Below are 18,791 nucleotides of genomic sequence, written 5' to 3' on the forward strand. Positions count from 1 at the left end.
GCCGACTTCATTTTATGCAAGTTAATATATGTGATTGAGATGATCAAGACTACGTATCATCCAGGACAGATTTATAAAGATTAGAAGCTGAAAATAAAAGGTGGCAGTGAGTTAACGAAATCTCGATTGTTTGACAACGAACCGAAAAAATTTACAATTGCCTTCCAGACAAAAAAAATATATAAGCGAAAATCACGATGTAGAAGGCCACGTTACAAGGACTACAGACAGGTGGATTATACAAATGGCATCCAGTCAGGAAATGTGTCTACGTCATATAAGAAGTGACATCGATCACAAAATATTTGTGTCAACAATTCGTCCTAGAACCAAAAGACGTCGACTATATCGTTTCGAAGAAAATGATTCGCGGACCAAGCCTAAAACCAATCCATAAAAATGAAAGATTAAACTGGGCTCGTAAGTACATGTGTTTATGTGTGGGGGCAAAATGGTTACGCGTTTTGTTCAGCAATGAAAAAAACGGAATATAGATTGACATCGCAGCTGTAGAAAGTCTTGGCATGACTTATGGAAGAAATGCGAAGGCATTCTGTGTATACAGGGTGATTCAGAAAAGATGGCGAAAAACTTTAAGGTGATAGCACACACCAATACAAACAATTGCCAAAGAATGCACGGTCTAACATGAAACAAACGGCTGCTCCGCAAACGTTACAACGACATTCCTGTTGAAATTTATCGGGAGAAAAGTAACACCATGCACGCAAATGTAACCTGGGGAAGAAGAAACCGTATGCAAATCTGCGTCGCAGTGAATAAAAGGCGCGGACGCCAACCCTGTTAAGTTATTCCAGCGTGCAACAGTTCTAGCAGTTGTAACGTACGGGATAATGGCCCACTTTAGTAATACTGAGTCAGCGCCTTTTATTCACTGTGATGCAGATTTGCATAGGGTTTCTTCTTCCCCAGGTTACATTTTCATATAATGCATGTTCTTTTTCTCCCGATAAATTTCATTCAACAGGAATGCCGTTTCAACGTTTGGAAACGCGCTAGCATTTCATGTTAGACCATGCATTCTTTGATGACAATTGTTTGTATTGGTGGGTATTATCACCTCTCAAAGTTTTTCCCGTCTTTTTCTGAATCACCTTGCATTAGAGTACTGAAATATCCTCACTGTGCCTAATTTTTAAAAACGCGCTGCACATATCTTTTTGGACGAGGGCAGAGATCATTTAGATCTCTTCAGAAAATCATTGTAATTGTGAAATCTGCATCACAGCTTATGGGGACGTTCGTCATACGCTGTATTGATACGACTTTTTGGTCCTCAATAATAACTGCGTATCATTTCTCTAGCGAAGCAAGCCAATTATTTATACCACATTAACAAGCAATGTCTTACACTTTTCAATTTCTTTGTCGTCTTATTCTGCGGATGCATTTAGTTTAACATCCGACTCTGTTAAAACACTTTTTTTTTTTTTTTTTTCATTTGAAATAGTCGACAAAATATCACTAAGGTTTTTTTTTTTTTGATAAATTCTGAATATGCATCGTAGCATTGATAAAGAAACTGTTCGATTGAAATTTCTCGCAATTTAAGCTTTGCATTACGAAGTTGTTTTCACTGCAGCAATTAATCACACGCGGCAAAAACATCACTCATACATTGTATTTTTATCCTTTCTGTATTTTTTAAACGCGAATGCGTTTCCGCGTTAACTATTTGAAGTATATAACCTCAATTAAATTATCATATCACAGCTAGGAATTTTTGTCAAACAGATCACTCGCCGGAAAATACATTTCCACATCCTCCAAATTCAACGCTTTTGAATGTCTGACAGATATTTGACAATATTATTTAATTAGTTTAAAAACCTAGTGATACCCAAAAGCTTTTCTCACTCACGGCTCCCTTGCCCAGTTCATGGCTCATTTGCGGCTCCCCAGAATAGTTTAGTAGATATTTTCATACAGGCTTATAAAAAAACAGCTTCAAAAGGTATATAGACACACAATCATTATCTTCATCTCGCCGCGACGCCCGAGAGCCGCGATGCACACTTTGAGAAACACTGGTTTAACCCTTAAATGCATTGATTTGCATATGTGCAAAGGGTACTTTCAAGATAAAAATTCAGGATCACCTTTGCACATGGGCTGAGAAAGAGCCGTAACTATAGTCCGTTTCAGGTTAACTTTGCAGTGAAGGGGAAGCTACGAGGGAACCGCATCACTCGTTGCTATGGGACGAAAGCCTCTTAACCAATGTATCGATGCGCGACCTTGGTAAGGTATGGCCGATTCTCGCCAATCTCACTGAGAAAAATGTTTTTTTGCGTGTAACGTAATGGCACAGATAAATTAGTAATAATTATAGAATTTAAAAAAAAAAACCATTGCCGATACTTTCAGAAATTAAAGTGAGGTTTTTGAAATCATTTGTTTTGTTTTTTGATTAGAAAGTGTTTTAAAATTTAGAAAAAAATAATTATTTTCTATCAGCGCGTCACTTACTCTTCATTGATGTGCCGTAAGTAACACTAAAAATTTCAAAAAACGTAGTAATATTTTTCTGCAATATTTCCCTTCCCTTAGCTGAAATTTATTTACAAAAAAAATCCAAACAGTATTATGAAAGCAACGTATAATTTTAAAATACTGTATTGCTCTCAAAAAAACTTGGGAGATTTTTCATTTTTTCTTCAATTTATATGGAAAAAACTAATGTTAAATAAAATTTTTGAAGCTAATCAAAAAAAAATAAAAAAAATTAAGAAGAGGCAGATTAACTGTTTTCACGTGTAAATGCAAGAATAGCACCAAATAATAATAATGATACGGAAAAGTTTAGAATTTTTTACTCACTTTGCTTGCCGAAATTTCCGTCACTCGACCTCCTCCCCCCCCCCCCTCCCGAACGGTATACGTCAATGTCACTTGTTTTCACGACAGTTTTAGTATTTTCTACGGTTGATGTGCTGCTCATGGTTATTACGGACGATTCTTATCGAGTTTTGTTTACAGCGAGTATTCAAAAACCAAAAATGTAGTATTCAGGAATGGAAGAGCAGAGAACTTTCGCGTGGCTATCTCTGGTGAAAATAAAGATACAACTGTCACATAAATGATGAAAGCCCAAACCACTGTGGACTCCCTCTCTCTCACTTATTTTATCTAAAGAGACAGTAAAGGCAAGGGGCATCTGGAGAAACAGGTGGGTGGAAGATGGCGTCCGTTCGTGTGAGTGGAAGACACGACTCGTGTCACCACTCTCCGTGATCGGAAACTAAAACTATCCCATAAACATGGCAAAAAATAAATAATTAAAAAAAAGGAGGACCAAAAACCAAAACTTCTGCACCCACAGAGGGCCTCCCACGATAGTATCGGCACTCTCGTGGAAGAGAAACACTTTTAATCTATGAGTGAATATCTGAACTCACTGAAGCTTATTTTTCAGAGAAAATAAAACTGATTGAATATTCGTGTTTATGTGTAAGCCTGTAACTGCATGTAAAACTGAATGAAAAATTGTATCGTTATGGAAAATTCAACCTAATAACGAAAAAAATATGTATATACAGCATATAATTGTGTGACGGAAAAAACACGACAGTGATATTGGCGGGGAAAATGTTTAGGATATCGCGCCAGAATGTCGTTGCCATGGATTTTTTAATAATGGTAACCAATATTTTTTATAATTTAAAGATTTTAAACAAGTAAACGTCGGTTCAAAACGATATTTTTTTCAAAATTATAGAAAAAATTGAAATATTCTGTATAAAGGATCATCGTAAATCTCCGATTTATGAGAGCTATATTTTGCGGCGAAGGAATACACTCTCTACCTTTCTCTTCACTGCAAAGTTAACCTGAAACAGACTATAGGATTTTTGTTCAAGTATTACGTCAGTAAATTTTTAGCCATTTTTTTATCCCCTCGTCAGCCAAAAGTCAGCAAAACGCTGACCCCCCCCCCATTGCCAGCAAAATTTCGTCAGCAGCTCTGCACCTCTGAATCCTAACACATATTGGTGGGATCAGAGTCGTACACAGGAGGGGGGGGGGCTCGTGCCCCTCCCCCCGACGACCAAAAATTAATTTTTTTAATTGAAATTTCGGAAGAAAATACCTTTATGTTATTATAATCAATTTCTGTTAATTTCAATGTTATTTGAGGGCTAAGAACTCAAAATTTATGTTTAATAAATTCATTGCGACCCACCCTCTAAGCCATATAATCAAAAATCGCATAAAGGCCCTTGGCCCGCGGACCAAATATAACCCTGGGGGGTATCTGATATGGCCTGCCCTCCGCGAACCTAATTTTGTAAAAAATTAACTAAGCGGCACATTTACAGATCGCTTAAGTGTCCCGTGGTACAATTCCAGAACATTTAAGCGGCCTGGAGCACATTTTCAGATCACTTAAATGACTCGGGACACCGTTCCAGAACACTTAAGCGATCCGTAACACATTTAGAGATCCCTCCCTTGAGTGACATGTGACGTATTTTTAGAGCACTTAAGTGGCCCCCAGTGCGGTTCTACATAACTCAAGTTAACCGCGGCACATTTCCACATGATCACTTGGATCCGCGAAACATTTAGAGATCACTAAAGTGGTTCTCTAGGGCACTTATCAATGGGGGGGGGGGAATGTTACTTCAAGTGCCCACAAACACCGAGTAAGATGTCATTAAAAATATTTCATATTTTCATAAAGGGTGGTTGATTGAGTAAGCATTATCCAAACCCCTCCCCCCCCCTTGTTATCAAATCGGAAACCCCCTTTCCCCCCCCCCCCCCACCGATGACGACGTAATACTTCAATGGCCCTTATGTCTATTATTATTATGTTATCTAAGTATGGATAGTCTCTCGATTCATACCAATATGAATATCGTATTGGTATGTTATAGTTATTAAAAGTTTAATAAATTCCACTCTAGCTGGGAGCAGAACTCTCCTTTTTGGAACGGGAAAGAGAGCAGAAGTTATTCAACGGAGCCCCCAGTATCAGTTTCCTAAAAAGAATATGGCAGGAACGGAATCTTAAGCACCATAACTATGTACATTTATGCAAGGGTAGATAAAACAAAAGACAAAAAAGTAGCAAAACAGGATTTCCGACGTACTAAAATTGTCCACTTTTATTTGCAAACGACGCCTGCTATTGTGAAGGATCTGTCAGTTGCCTTCTTCTGGCTCCCGCTCTACGCCATTGAGAACTCCGAACGCTCTTTGGCGTTTAGCATGTTCAACCCGCAAAAGCTTCCAGATAATGTCTTATCAGTCGGGAAGCAGTCGTTGTAGCTATTTGCGATCCAAGGAACAACTTGTTTACGGCACTTTTCAACAAGCCAACCGAGATGATTTTTTCGTCGTCATAGTCGTCTGGCATCACTTCCGAGAAAAAAAAAAATAATGGAATGATCAATCCTGTTTCTCCATCGTAGAAACGAGGAATCTCTTCATAATTCCCGTCATCTGATGGGAACATTGTCAACAATGGTCCTACGACGAGTTTAAATAAACTGCAGATCAGCTATTCTGCGTGTGGGCAATATTTTCACAACAATTAGCATTATTGCATTGATAAAGCGGTAAAGAGCGACACAATTGGTTAGCCGATAGTTTTGACAAGTTCCGAAAACTTTTGACAGGGGAAAACATTCTAGCTGTAGAAAGGAATCCAACTAATTATGAAATAAATTAGGAAAAAACTCAGAGAAATAGTGTAAAGAAAACGAGAACCGGTCATTCTTACAGCAGAGACAGACCGAGAAAAACTTTCGCTGCCATCAACAACACAGTCACTGTTGGAATACAATCGAGCATTTAAATTTTAAACTTTATCATAAAAGGAAGGTTATGAAACGTAAACGTTCAATTAAGTCGATGAAACAAACATAACATTCGATTGACCGATCAATCGTTGAGCAATCTCACTTTACATTTTGGAGCAAAATGATCAGAACTTGTTAGTCTCCTATATCGACTCCATTCTCAGAAAAAATTCTCAGTGCCTAATCCTTGAGCAAACACATGGGAACCTGTGGTTTATCGTACTTTTGAGTAGTGCATAACCATATTTATCAAAACAATTAGGGGATATGTATTATTGAAATTTATTTGATAGATTAACTCTTGTGACAACTCAAAAAAGGCAACAAAAAAGTTATTTAATAGGCCACAGAGGCCAAAAATTCTTTTGAAGTTATACTAGCCATGACTTTATTATTACGGGAAATTACAATATGCTCTATTAGAAATCTTCGTTGATAGTTGAGAAACTTACAAGCTTGTTATAGAAGTCATGTCATATGAAGCGTTAAAATTGCCACGAGTAAAAAAAAAAAATGACGTGGAATTATTTATTTTTATAGTTTTTCCCACAAAAGCAACTTTTTTTTCTTCCTCACCAGTGATATAAACAAGATCGAAAATGTGTACATCAGAAGTTGCACAATGCTTCAAAACTTATTAGATAGGGAAAGAGAAAAACGTAAGAAACTAGTTTTTATCAGTTTCGCTTTTTCCCCGTTTTTTTTAAGATGTTTAAGTTCAAGGTTGCTCAAAACTCTTTTCATGTAAATGAAGGCCCTGTTTTGTATACAATGCACAAAACTCTTTATTGCATGTCAGTTCGCTTACGTTAAACGAGTAAACTGAACAAGTCAGGAAATCCGGGATATAGTGTCCTTAGTGTTGAAAATACTGACGAGAAAAACCGGAGAAATCTATCTACATAGCTCTAGATTTTCCTTGTGTTTCAAAGAAAGATTAAACAAGCCAACTAATGAGAGAAAAATTGGTTTTCTCACAAAAATCACGCTCAGATGATGGAATATCAGTGACCAAATGCGGGAACAAAATACCATGCATGAGTGTGTCGTAACTTTTATAGAAACATTGTAACAATAATGAATTTCATGTAAATGAATTGAAACTGATCAAATTCAACTAGTGAATCATGAATAAACGAATGAAACCAATCAAATTCATTTAATAGCTGAGGATTGATTTCATACAGTAAACGTTTTATTGCGCTCATTTCCTATACGGCAGGCATGGCAAATGAAGACTAAACAAATTCGCTCGATGTAAATTTGTCTAGTTTTTTCAGGGTTTGTATACTTTATTTAACTACTGAAAGCATTGCTCAAAAATATGTATATAACATAATTGCGAGAAAAATCGATATTACAAACTATGGGCATGAATTAACAAGGATGTAACTACCTTTGCGTAGTTTTTATATACTGTACTACGAAGGCAAATATTAGATTTTTCGACAATAGCCAGTCATTCATTCTGCGCGCGCGCGCACACACACCATTTAGTTTTTTTACCTAGTTTTTCAAAATGATTAATACTTCGCCGCATTCTAATATGATATACTTTGTACTTTTTCCAATTACTTTATTAATCAAATTCAAAGTTAACACCAATCGTCTCCATTTTGTTGTAACTTCATATACATTTTTTGTGGCATCTCTATTTTTTTCGCTGACCCTGAACTTTACGTTCGAAAAAGAGGGGAAAAAATAGTTCGAGGAGTTGGCCTTGTTGTATGCAAATACTAATCAGTTTGTATCTCATTGGGAGGTTTTTAAGATCAAATTAATGAAAAGTAATCGATAAATAAGATGTCGAAATTAAAAACCCTTTACTAAGCAAAATATCTCAAGTGATCTGGCATTAGACAATCAAGGGAACGACCTTTAAAAAAAATCACTAAGATTACCGATTAGCAAATCGAACCAAAATAAGGGGAAGTAAAACGATCTGAACATTACACTTATCCGATGCTGCCCTTTGAAACTTTCTCTTCTTGAATCTCGATCAAAAGTTTGACAGCTCTTTCAGTCGGTCGTCAAACACATGATCAGCACGGGTCATCACAAAACGTGACCCCCTCCTACGTCCGCATCGCAAACTTCCGTACTGTGGGAACCAGCTGAGATGCCAAGGACAGCAGTCACTTAAATATATATAAACTACATACGTATACACACGATGATACATGTTTACAAATTTCGCAGATTAAACAGTAAAGTTGCTGCGCTCTGAAAATGAAAAACTAAGCATTTCCCCTCTCTAATTATTATCCTCGGAAAAACACTGTAAATTCGGCAACTCGATTCAATATTTTTTATGATACAGGGTATCCGCTTCATACATCGCTATTTTTGAGCGGTATCTATATAAGCTTTACGAGACATTGGGAAGGATAAGAAAAGTATTATAAATAGAAAGCAGCACCCACAAAGTTATTGTATACAAATTTCAGTGTACTTTCACATAAGCTCTTTTTGTTGCCCGGAGGAAAACTACCCAATGATCATATTACGTGGAAACGCGACCCACACATTGATTATGGGGATTGTTTCTTTCCACTTGAAAAATTGTATGGAGATTATATGAGCTTCTAATTCGGTAATTGTGCTCATTAACCCTGCCGTACAATGGTAAAAAAAAAAAAACAATTTTACAAATTTATTTTCTCAATTTTTTTGGTTTAGGGATTCATAAAATAGCGCCAAAAATTCAGGGGATTGGAAATAAAGTTGAATAGTTTTATCTTGAATTTTACCAAGCAAGATTTTATCTTTTATAGATAACATTAAAATCCACGCAATGACATTGCATTTGCGCAACGCTTTAAATTTTTCTTCAATTAATTTTCATACAAATTCTCTACGAAATTGACATTTTTGGAAATTAAAAGGGCCCAATGAGTGCTATAATACTTTTTAAATTTGTTTACAAAGAAATTCAATATTTTATGACTTCAAAAATGAAACTTTTGGAAATTTTATTGATTTTCAATCTGAAATGTTTTTCCATGGTCATGAACAAAATTATTTTTTTTAAATACATAGTCTTTGTCATGAATTCGAGGAGCGGTCAAAAATGGATTAATTAACCATTTCAGCTAATTAAAAAAACATGCTAATTGAATTGCTGCGTTGTGTCGGATTTCAATTAAAGATATGGTAACAGTACCACATAAATTGTTATAAAATTTTTTTTCCTCAATACGTTTTTGTGGGAGTGAACCACAAAGGGTTATCCTTTGATGCAAAGAACGCCGTCTCATCTGAAAAAAATGAACCTGGATAGGAAATCAGGCTCACCGTCTACGAGAGCTAACATATCGGCAGACAAATTTGTACTTTCCCTATGGTGTGACACCATTTTTCTCTTTGTTTGCTCGTAACAATGGTGGTGCACGTAATGACGCTCTAAAAAAATTTTTCGTCAAAATCTCCGAGTTGGGCAGCCCAGTTTTTTTAATATCGTCACATAACGAGAGATTATTGACTATTATTCGCTATTTGAAATTCGGTGCATTTGCAGAATACGTATAAGTGCACAACTGAAGGAGAAAAAAAGCTCGCACACGGGTGAATCAAGGCTCGCATGAGAAATTAGGATACCATTTATTAAAAATTCATTCTCGTCTCGGAAAAGTGTATCCAACTCCCGTTTTTCCCTACATTCGTCCTTAGGGGGTTGGGAGATTTTTAAGTGCTGATAGAACTGGTTTATGCAAAAAAAGTTCATTCCCTGCAAAATTTACTTTGACATTTCCTTTCTTCCGGCTTTTGCATGCGGGGTGTTTACGAAGTGTCCAAAAAAATTCTACAGAAGATGCAAAAAGAGGGAATTTCAACTGTGACTGGCACCCTTCCACAAGACAAATTGAGGGAAAAAACAATTTTTTTATTTTAACCCTCTCACCGACATTGACGAGATACCTCGCTTTTTTTAAAAGCCATTTATTTTAGCAATGACAAGCCTAGATATTAAGTTTCGTAAAGCTGATTTCTCAATGGAACACACATTTTTATCACCCCCAGCACCTTCTTAAAATTGGAAGGAACTCATAAAAAAGGATATATATATAAAGATATATAAATATAACAATTTTTTTTAGGACGCGAAAAATTTCCGAAATTCAAATCACCAACATCTCGGTGAATTTTTATCCATGTCACGGAGTAAATTTTTTTTCAGCACAAGAAAAACAAGTGCAATTTTCACTATTCCGTGTGCGAGATCCCACTTATTCGACATCATTTGATGGGCGAGAAAGGGAGTACAAAATTTTTGTCACTATCAGATGAATTTGCTATTTTTTGATATTCTACTAATGGCAGAATCATTCGTAAAAATTATCATTTTTTTCAATACACTTCGTGAAATACTCCGTGTGTTTGGTTCTCCGCTTTGTTTTAAAAAGGGCATTCAATACAGTACTGTAGATATCCAAAGCAATGGCTTCAGAATTTATTCCAGGACAGCCGTTTCCCACAGACTGGTTTTTGTGACTAATGTCCTTTTGACAACGATTCTACCATTTGAATAGCTTAGAAAAAATTTAGCAAAAAACATAATAGACCCACGAATTGTTTTTTTTTTTTTTTTATCTGCTTATCGTAACAACACTAGTTACGATATTTAAAGGAAGAACAAAAGTGAACAAAAGTGTAGGGTAGACCCATTGAAAATAATTTTGATCAGACAACAGATTCAATCTGATAACGCATGTGATTCTGGTTCGACGATGTCGGTCGAAGCCCTCGAGGGAAAGAAATACGCACCGCTTGTAAAATGTAATGCAACCATACGTCACCCAAAGACGGAAACATCAGACCATAATTAAAACCAGGCGCCAGTAATGAAGGAAAAGAAACGTTAACATTAAAATGGGCGTTTAGACAACTAATAAGGAATTGATGTCTAATCCAGACGCGTAGGCGATAGTTATACACCGTGCGCAAGAAATATGCAAAGAATAAAATACTACGAAGTATATATATAAAATATATAAAACCCTTAAATATTATTGAATATGTTTATCCTCTTTCTCTCTTCACGTCTATAAAATAGTCACGTTAGCATTGTTGGCTGGTAAACCACGAAATCACAAATTATTACTACATTAGTTCCGCAGCTGATTCGCATACTGAATTTCAGTCTTCGCAACACCATAGAGTTGACCCCTCCCCATTATTCTATTTCTCCATTCATTTCGTTTATAATTTTTTATGCATATGTTGTATAAGGAGAAGAAACCTATTTATCAGCAGGGTAAAACGAAATAAAAATAAATCACAAAGAATGTTATCTGAACAAGCTGTACGATATCGTAAACCGAAAGTATTCAGTCGGAGAGAAGCACGCACTGCGAATAATATGTGACGAAAATACATTTCCTTGCAAGGAACAATAGGAGTGAAAAAAACCCCCAACAATATGATCATTTAGTAACTCGCACAAGAAATATAAAACTACTAGCCGTTAGGATAAGAGTATTTTTTGAATTTTCTAAAATAACGACTGCCTTGTGCTATTTCTGAATTACCATAAGAAGAATGAAAGAAAAAGTAATCACGGCAAATGCACATAGTACAGTATACTAATTTCTGCATCTTCCACCACTAGTGGAAAGGCATTATTAGCTTTATCTCTTGCAACTTATGATTCCTTACAACCACCGGTCTACTACAAGTTTTTTCTCCCCGCTGTTCAAAAAGAAATATGGATTCCCTGTCAAGAAAATTTTTCTGTCCGAAGCAAGAATGACCAATAGTCACTGCTAGGAAATAGTCATCGTAAACCATCACGTTTTATGTTGTTTTTTGAGGACCTCTGAACGATTTAACTCCTCGAGAGAAAGAATACGATGTATAAAATGTATCATTAACGTTTATTTATATCAGAGATCTAGACTATTGTATGAATTAAATCCTCTAATAATGGGTTTTAGCCATTCACTTCATTAAGTATAGTGAGAATTCCCAAAAAATACAAGCAAAAATGATTTTTTTGTGTGCAATAAATGTTTGAATGCTTCCCATGGTCTTTATACGGGAAGGGAGGGGGATCCAAAAAACTCCTACTTATCAGACCGGAATGAAGCCTTTTTGAATTTCACCAGAGGGGTCAAGCGCTTCAATTCAACGAATGCATTCAAAACTTCGACCCAAGACCAGCATTTGCTATTCCCGAGTGGTGCAGTGGTAAGATGCGCGTCTTTATGAAGGTTACCGTTTATCTAGAGCAGTGTTTCCCAAAGTGGGCAATACCGCCCCCTGGTGGGCGATGGAATGGTCCAAGGGGGCGATAGAACCTACTAATTTAACATTGGATCCTACTTGAGTTGGGGGGGGGCGATGAGAGGAAAAAATTTGATGAAGGGAACGATGGAACAACGGCGCATCCATTTCCACCCAACTCCATCGGTTGAAAATTGCCGTATGGCGATATGATCAGAATTGGTGTGCGCTAAAGTAGCATTTGCTTTCACCGTAAGCAGAGTTTATGAATGGGAATCTGCAATTATTAATATTACTCCACGTCATAGTACACAGCGAATAGCTTCAGTTTTGCAGCAAAAATATATTATTGTATGTGACGGCTATATTCATGGTTGAAGACAAGGCATCGGACGGGTACACTAGGATTTGTTGTAATGCTTCAGTTTTGTATGACACATTTTTGAAATTGTGGATAAAACTGTAGTCTTTCTTTTTAAAAACCTTTCGATTTATCGGGAGCCATAGGGTGTGGTATCGAAAAAAATGTTACTCAAAAATTCAACTGCATATCCTCTTGCATCTCAACATCATCTCAAGTTCGAATCACAACCACTTGACTTGAAATCTACCTCAATGTAATGCTGGTTTGCAACAAGAAAGGAATTATTAAAAAAAAACCTAATTTCCTACGTACTTAATAAACGCCAAGCATACATTGTTTTTAAAAGAGAAACTTGAAAAATGGCATTTTAAAGAAAAGCTCCGCGTAAATGGGAAGGGAGAAAGAAGTAATATCTGAAAGAGGAGGCGAATTCCAGAATTACACAGACACTGGATTTTTTTTTTTCCATAAAGACGAGAGAGAAACAAGCACTTCTGAAAGAAACTACTACTGAAATAAGTGAATGGCTTTCAAGGTAAAAAAAAAATTTTTTTGTCTCCAAGCCTTAGTTGTTGCTTATACACTGACAGAAGTTGGATGGGTGGGCGGACGACACTAGGCTGTACATAATTGCAATGACAAGCTATTCTCGGTTGACGGGCGTTTAAGGTTGCATGGAAGAGCTTACATAAAGCAACAGAACAGCAAGATTTTTTAAAAGTAACTAGACAGAAATTATTGACTATCTTTAAAAGTTGTGACTACGACTGGTGATAAATTCAGTTACGCATTACATTATACTGAGGGATTTCTAATTAGACTAAAAATTTACTATGAGCACACGAGGCGAGTTACCTTATTTATTGCAATCGTAGGGTGAAAAAAAAAGGTGCATGTACATATATATATATGTTATGCGCGCTTATCTTGTGTGATCCGCGATAATTTCACTAATTCTATCTCACTGAATTTCTCATACTATTAAAAGAAATGGTTTCGACTATTTCACTTCCCAAAATGCGTGGTGGTTTGTTGTTAAATGAAATGTGACAGTCACCACTAAACTATAATATCTGTCCGAGGAGCTGTCAAAGAACAAACGAAAGCAAAAGAAATGGAGACGCAAACAGAAAGAGAAATTGTACAAAACAAGAAGGCTATCAAAATTATAAAATCCAATTACGCAATCGATGACGACGAAAACCTTCCTGTTTAAGTTCGGAGACTTGGGGTGAATCCTCAATTTGGCTATCGCGGCGTCATTTAGGATCCTGCGGAAGGAAGGACGCTGTTGTCCGATAGCACATGCGGTGAATATAAAGCACCTCTCACTGAATAAACAGTCTACTGCCCAAATTTAACGTCGTCAAGAGTAGATGCTGATGCGGTGAAAAGAATTTCTCACCCTACAGGCTTAACCCCGATGCCCAAGGCCAACCGAGACAAGTCTACTTATAAGTTTATGTATGCCCTACTGAAACTGGTTCGGTAGTACTCGGCAAAAAAAAAAAAACACTAAATCTCCCTTCCCCTCTTTTACATACATAAAATATTAAACATCTTTCACAAAGATTACGGTCATGACTATATATTCACTCATAAGCCTATAAAGTACTCATAACGCAAATATGTAGCCCTATGAAAATTCAAGCTAGATAAGCTTTTTCAACTTAGAACTCAGAAGCAAACACCAATATTTTTATGCAAAAAACTCAGGCCGTTTAAAAGACATTGTGTTCTATTTTGTTTAAAAGGAATTTAGAATTCAGTTTATGAATAACTAAATATTTGATTTTATTGAATAACAAACGCGAAAGCCATTCAAAAATTATGTATGTAGTAGTATGTAACGCAGTATGGTACTATAAAAAACAGCATAGAAGTTACGCATACAAACCTCGTACGCAACCGGCGATAAAATTAATTTGTCTCAAACATAATTGAAGACCTCAGTTAGGTGCCACATAGTTTACTGTACTTCCTACGTCTAGGCAAAAAAATCCTCAGCGATCTCAGGAGGCGATATCGCCCATTTTGACAAACACGGTCGATGTTGGAAAATGAAATTCTCCGGCCGTAACACAAATTATACGTCGTTGTTTTTTAATCTATACACAAATTGTGCACTATCTTATAGAACCCGAATAATAAAATTTTTGATATCTCATCAAATACGAAATTGTTACTTTGCATTATTCGAAGTTTATTCAAACATTTGCATGAAGAGTTTCTATTTAGGATCACATCGTGAGTTATAGCTAATGAATACGAAGGAAAAAAAAATTGCATTACTACTTCTAAAATAAATGCAATGAGCAGCTGGAAAAATCGTCAGATAAGATGCCAAGAGGAAAAAGTACTGTAGAATTTATTTTTCGGTTACTTCAGGAACAGAATATTAATTCGGTTCGAGTATTAGCAAGTTCTAGAGGCTTGAAAGAAAGCTGCGCTTCCAGAAACCAGAAATATTCTTCGTAATATAAAAGATATAAGAATGAAAAAGAATATGAAGGATACAGCTTTTAAGACCTCAAATCGTCCGGAAAAAAAACCCGAAATTGTAATTTTGCGAGTTTCATTACACATATAAATCAAGAATCTTAGTTACTGAGGTTTAATCCTTTAAACAGTTCTTAAAAATTTCCTGATCAACATTATATAACTGCCATATTGGAAATAAAAGTGCTTTAAGAACCAGAGATATTTCGGGTTGACAAAAACAAAGTGGATCAAGTTTGACGAGATATCTCGTACGGGTTAAAAGTTTATAAGAGGAAATTTATCTTTTGATTATTGTTTTTTTATTCAAGTACAACAACCCTCACAAAATCGTTTTCATTTAAAAGAAAACACGAAAATTTGAAGGGGAAAACTAACATGTAAATTTTCTTGATAAATAAATCACTTGATCATATTAGTCTCGTTACAGTTCACGAAGGTGTAATTTTTGTATGCTGTATTCTTACTGACAAAATTCGAATTTTAAAATCGACTTCCTTAAAAAAAAATTTTTCAAAGCCCATTCGACTATACCAAAGTTTATGCAATGATAGTTTAGATGCAGAATAATAAATTCGTTGTTTCGGTGTTTTTAACTCTTTAACTCAATAACTCATTCGCTCAAATAACGGATTGATATTTTAGACTAGACTTCATACATTAGGACGGATAAAACTTAGAAGTCCAAATGACTTGCATTGCCGTGATCGAAAACAAATTATTTAAAACGCAATCGCGAATAAAATTAACGTTATAACGCCACGTATTTTTGGCTATTGAAAGATACATTCTATGCGGGAAAAAGAAATCTGATGAAATTCAGATTTGTTCCCATAAATAATGCACGGTCATAAAATGAACAGTTCTACTTAGGGCTAGGCTTAAACAAACAGTTCTCGCAGCCTAAATTACTTAAAGATAACTTTACCTATTTTATGAGAGTCAGGACTCGTGAGCAGCCAGGTCAAGAGAACCTCGCCACAATGTCGATCGCTCGCCAGGTAGGCACTCGAAACTCAACTGAAACGAGCAAAAAAATTCAAATAAAACCTCGAGGATTATGTGAACATCACATCGATGGACGCAGTAATATTGCGCTTCATTTTATTAGCTTTTACAACCAACGGCATATACCCGATTCTATTCAAAAGACGAACTTTCGAAGCTCAAAATATTTGGTTAAACCACTGAATTTAATTTCGACAAAAAAATGAAGTCTCGATAAAAACTTTTTTCTATAAACTAAAACATTAAAAAAAAATTAATATTTTAGATTTTTATTTAAGATATACTTAATTTTTACAAGATGCGAGAAGAAATTCACAACACTTTCAGCACATTTTTGCGGTTTCATGCCATTTGAAGATTTATTGTACGGCTATTTTGCTAAGTCACCGTATAAAATAGAGATAAGACGAGTATATGTATGTAAACGATGGAGTATATGTATGTAAACGATGGTGTATTTAGCAAGAATGAAAAACGTCACTATAAGTGACATGAATTTTTTTAAATGATTGGAAAAAAAAATTATTCTTAGAACTATTTTATTTTGTATTTAAAATATTTCCACGCGTCCCACATACCTTTCAGTTTAGATATCGATGCATATCCCTCGATTAAAAAACTACGGACAATAGAAATCTTAAAAGTTCTATTTCTAGCAGTACGTAACTGTTCACTCGAGAATTCAATTTTGATGGGAGGCTTTTAGGCCGCCATCTAAGCCGACAGAATACTTTGGCAGAGGACCATGAAAGGCGTAACGTTTGTATTGGCTGCCAGGAATGTGACTCAAATTCTATTCGAATCTCGTAGAGACGTGTCGTGAACAGATGTTCCACCTCTAAATGATTAACAGACAGAAATGGGAACTTGCACGAGACAGAAATTTATCGAGTTAGCCATGATATGCAACAAATGAGCCACTCGATTAAGGATATATATTCACACCACCCGATACACTGTATTCGATTTTTTATTTGTGTCGGGCAAGGGCCTGCAAAATTCAGGCTGTGACAAAAATTTACTAACAATGTGACGTTACGTTTAATATGCGCGAGTGGATACAAGATGATTCAAAATCTAGTACAAACTTTGAAGAGGGCCCCCAGTATACCCGAATAAGCATTTTTCGTTATGGAATATATGGTCAAGTATAAAACGTTGAGGCGAAAACACTAATAAAACGCATCATTGACACTAATTTTGGCGACAAGGTCCTCTCGAGTTGAATGGGTGTGACGTACACAATGCCTGGGAGATGACCTAACATGAAAATCGGAGAGGAGAAAGGAGCCAAGCGAAGGGCTCAGTGTCCAATGTTTTGAATCTAAATGGATCATCTCCATCTATTGGAATATAGACGTAGCGTTTAAGCAATTTCTCATTTCTGGGCAAAAAGGGGTCCGCTTCATCGTACTGGAATCTTGTGTCTCCTCAGAGGGTTGATACCACATACAGCAGTAAATCCGTTGAAAAGATGCTACAGTACTTGTTACTGTCGAAGTAGTTACATACTCTTCTTACACATAAAGCATTCTTAACCAATTCTGCCTCGATTATCCATTCCATAGCAAAAATTGTTCGTTTAGGTGTTTCATCACTCTTAAACGTTTGTACCAAAATTTTTGAATGACCCTGCATAAAAATTTGCATGGTTCAAATCAAACCAGATAGCTTAAACACAAATACTTGAAAATTTAAAAAATAAAATTTACGATTCCTGTTATTCAGAAAATTTTAAAAATTTTAACAGAAACTAGACACAAGAATATTGCTTCAAACGAAACACCGTAGGCACGAACTTCAATATACATATTGTTTTCTGACGTGTTATATGTTAACACTAGCTGTCAGTCTGACCGCTCCGGTAGTTCTAGGAGGGATGGAAAAACTCCGGTAGTGCTCTAGCGTTAAACCCAATATCCATTTATGTTTCTACGTATCTTTGAAACACTTGTTCTTTATCATCCAATTTGTTCTATCAACGAAGACTACGTTGTTTGCTCTAAATCTTCACCCAGATTCAATGAACATATTGATAATAAAAAAAATGGGGAGGGGGGGTACTTTAATTGTAAAGTAATCTAGTGGGCATACTGGGAAGCAAGACATCTGCTATTTCAACATTACATTTTAATCGCTGTGCAAATCACTTCACTTTCATTTGGTTCAGATAACTTTGTGGTTGTGAAGATAAAGTTACAACTCGATATTAAACTGATAAAAAGCAAATGTTAGCAGAGGAAAGTCAGAACTGACAATGTTTTTTTTTGTCACACGACGCTTTTACAAAACCCGATACGTTTTTTGCTGTTTTGCGTATAATTTATCGAGAAATAATAGAAATAAATTCAAAATTATAAACTGCCAATGTGAAAACCGAGAACTAAAGAATAACCAAACTATCTGTTACGAAGAAAAAAAACCCGTCTCTGAAACATTGTGTTGCAAAGACAATTTTTACGATTTCTCTATCACAAATGTGTTGTGTGAATTACAGCTTTCCTATCATAGCTAATATAAATAACTCTGTATAAGCTCAAACAAATAAAATAACTTAGTTAAAACCAAAAAGCCAGCAGAAACCGTTCTCAATCAGCTCATACAACGCGATAGCCTTCCTTTGTACCGATAGCTACTTATATAAATAAAATTGTTTTACAGCTCAAAAAAAATCGGTTGGCGCAAACATATCGCCAGTCTCAATCAGGATTAATTTATCAAATTTGGTGATAACATTTTTTCGTAATAAAAGTTTTGAAAAACTAATAGACCTCGGTCATAATTTCTGATCAACGGTGTTTTCTACTACCAGTGATTCTGCAACAGTCATCTGATCAAATGATATATTTTCAGAAATACTAATATGGAGA

General features: G+C 35.8%; 1 protein-coding gene across 5 annotated transcripts in view; it reads right to left on the reverse strand.

Annotated features, from left to right (window-relative positions):
* Positions 1-18,791, reverse strand: part of LOC149085569 (uncharacterized) — a 94,127-nt gene that overhangs the window by 25,751 nt on the left and 49,585 nt on the right. For 2 of the 5 annotated variants that reach the window (XM_089233685.1, XM_089233683.1), the window contains exon 2: positions 15,842-15,933. The exons of 2 other annotated variants lie outside the window; for them this stretch is intronic. The gene's annotated coding sequence lies outside the window, so the exon portion shown is untranslated. Of the gene's footprint in view, positions 1-5,133; positions 5,386-15,841; positions 15,934-18,791 lie in introns of those variants that run through there. One more of the 5 variants, XR_016192863.1, reaches the window with a different exon arrangement.

The sequence above is a fragment of the Pholcus phalangioides genome, unplaced genomic scaffold, assembly GCF_987345545.1.
Source record: "Pholcus phalangioides strain wild (caught in Gottingen) unplaced genomic scaffold, Ppha-v1.0 ptg000007l_1, whole genome shotgun sequence".
Taxonomy (NCBI): Eukaryota; Metazoa; Arthropoda; class Arachnida; order Araneae; family Pholcidae; genus Pholcus; species Pholcus phalangioides.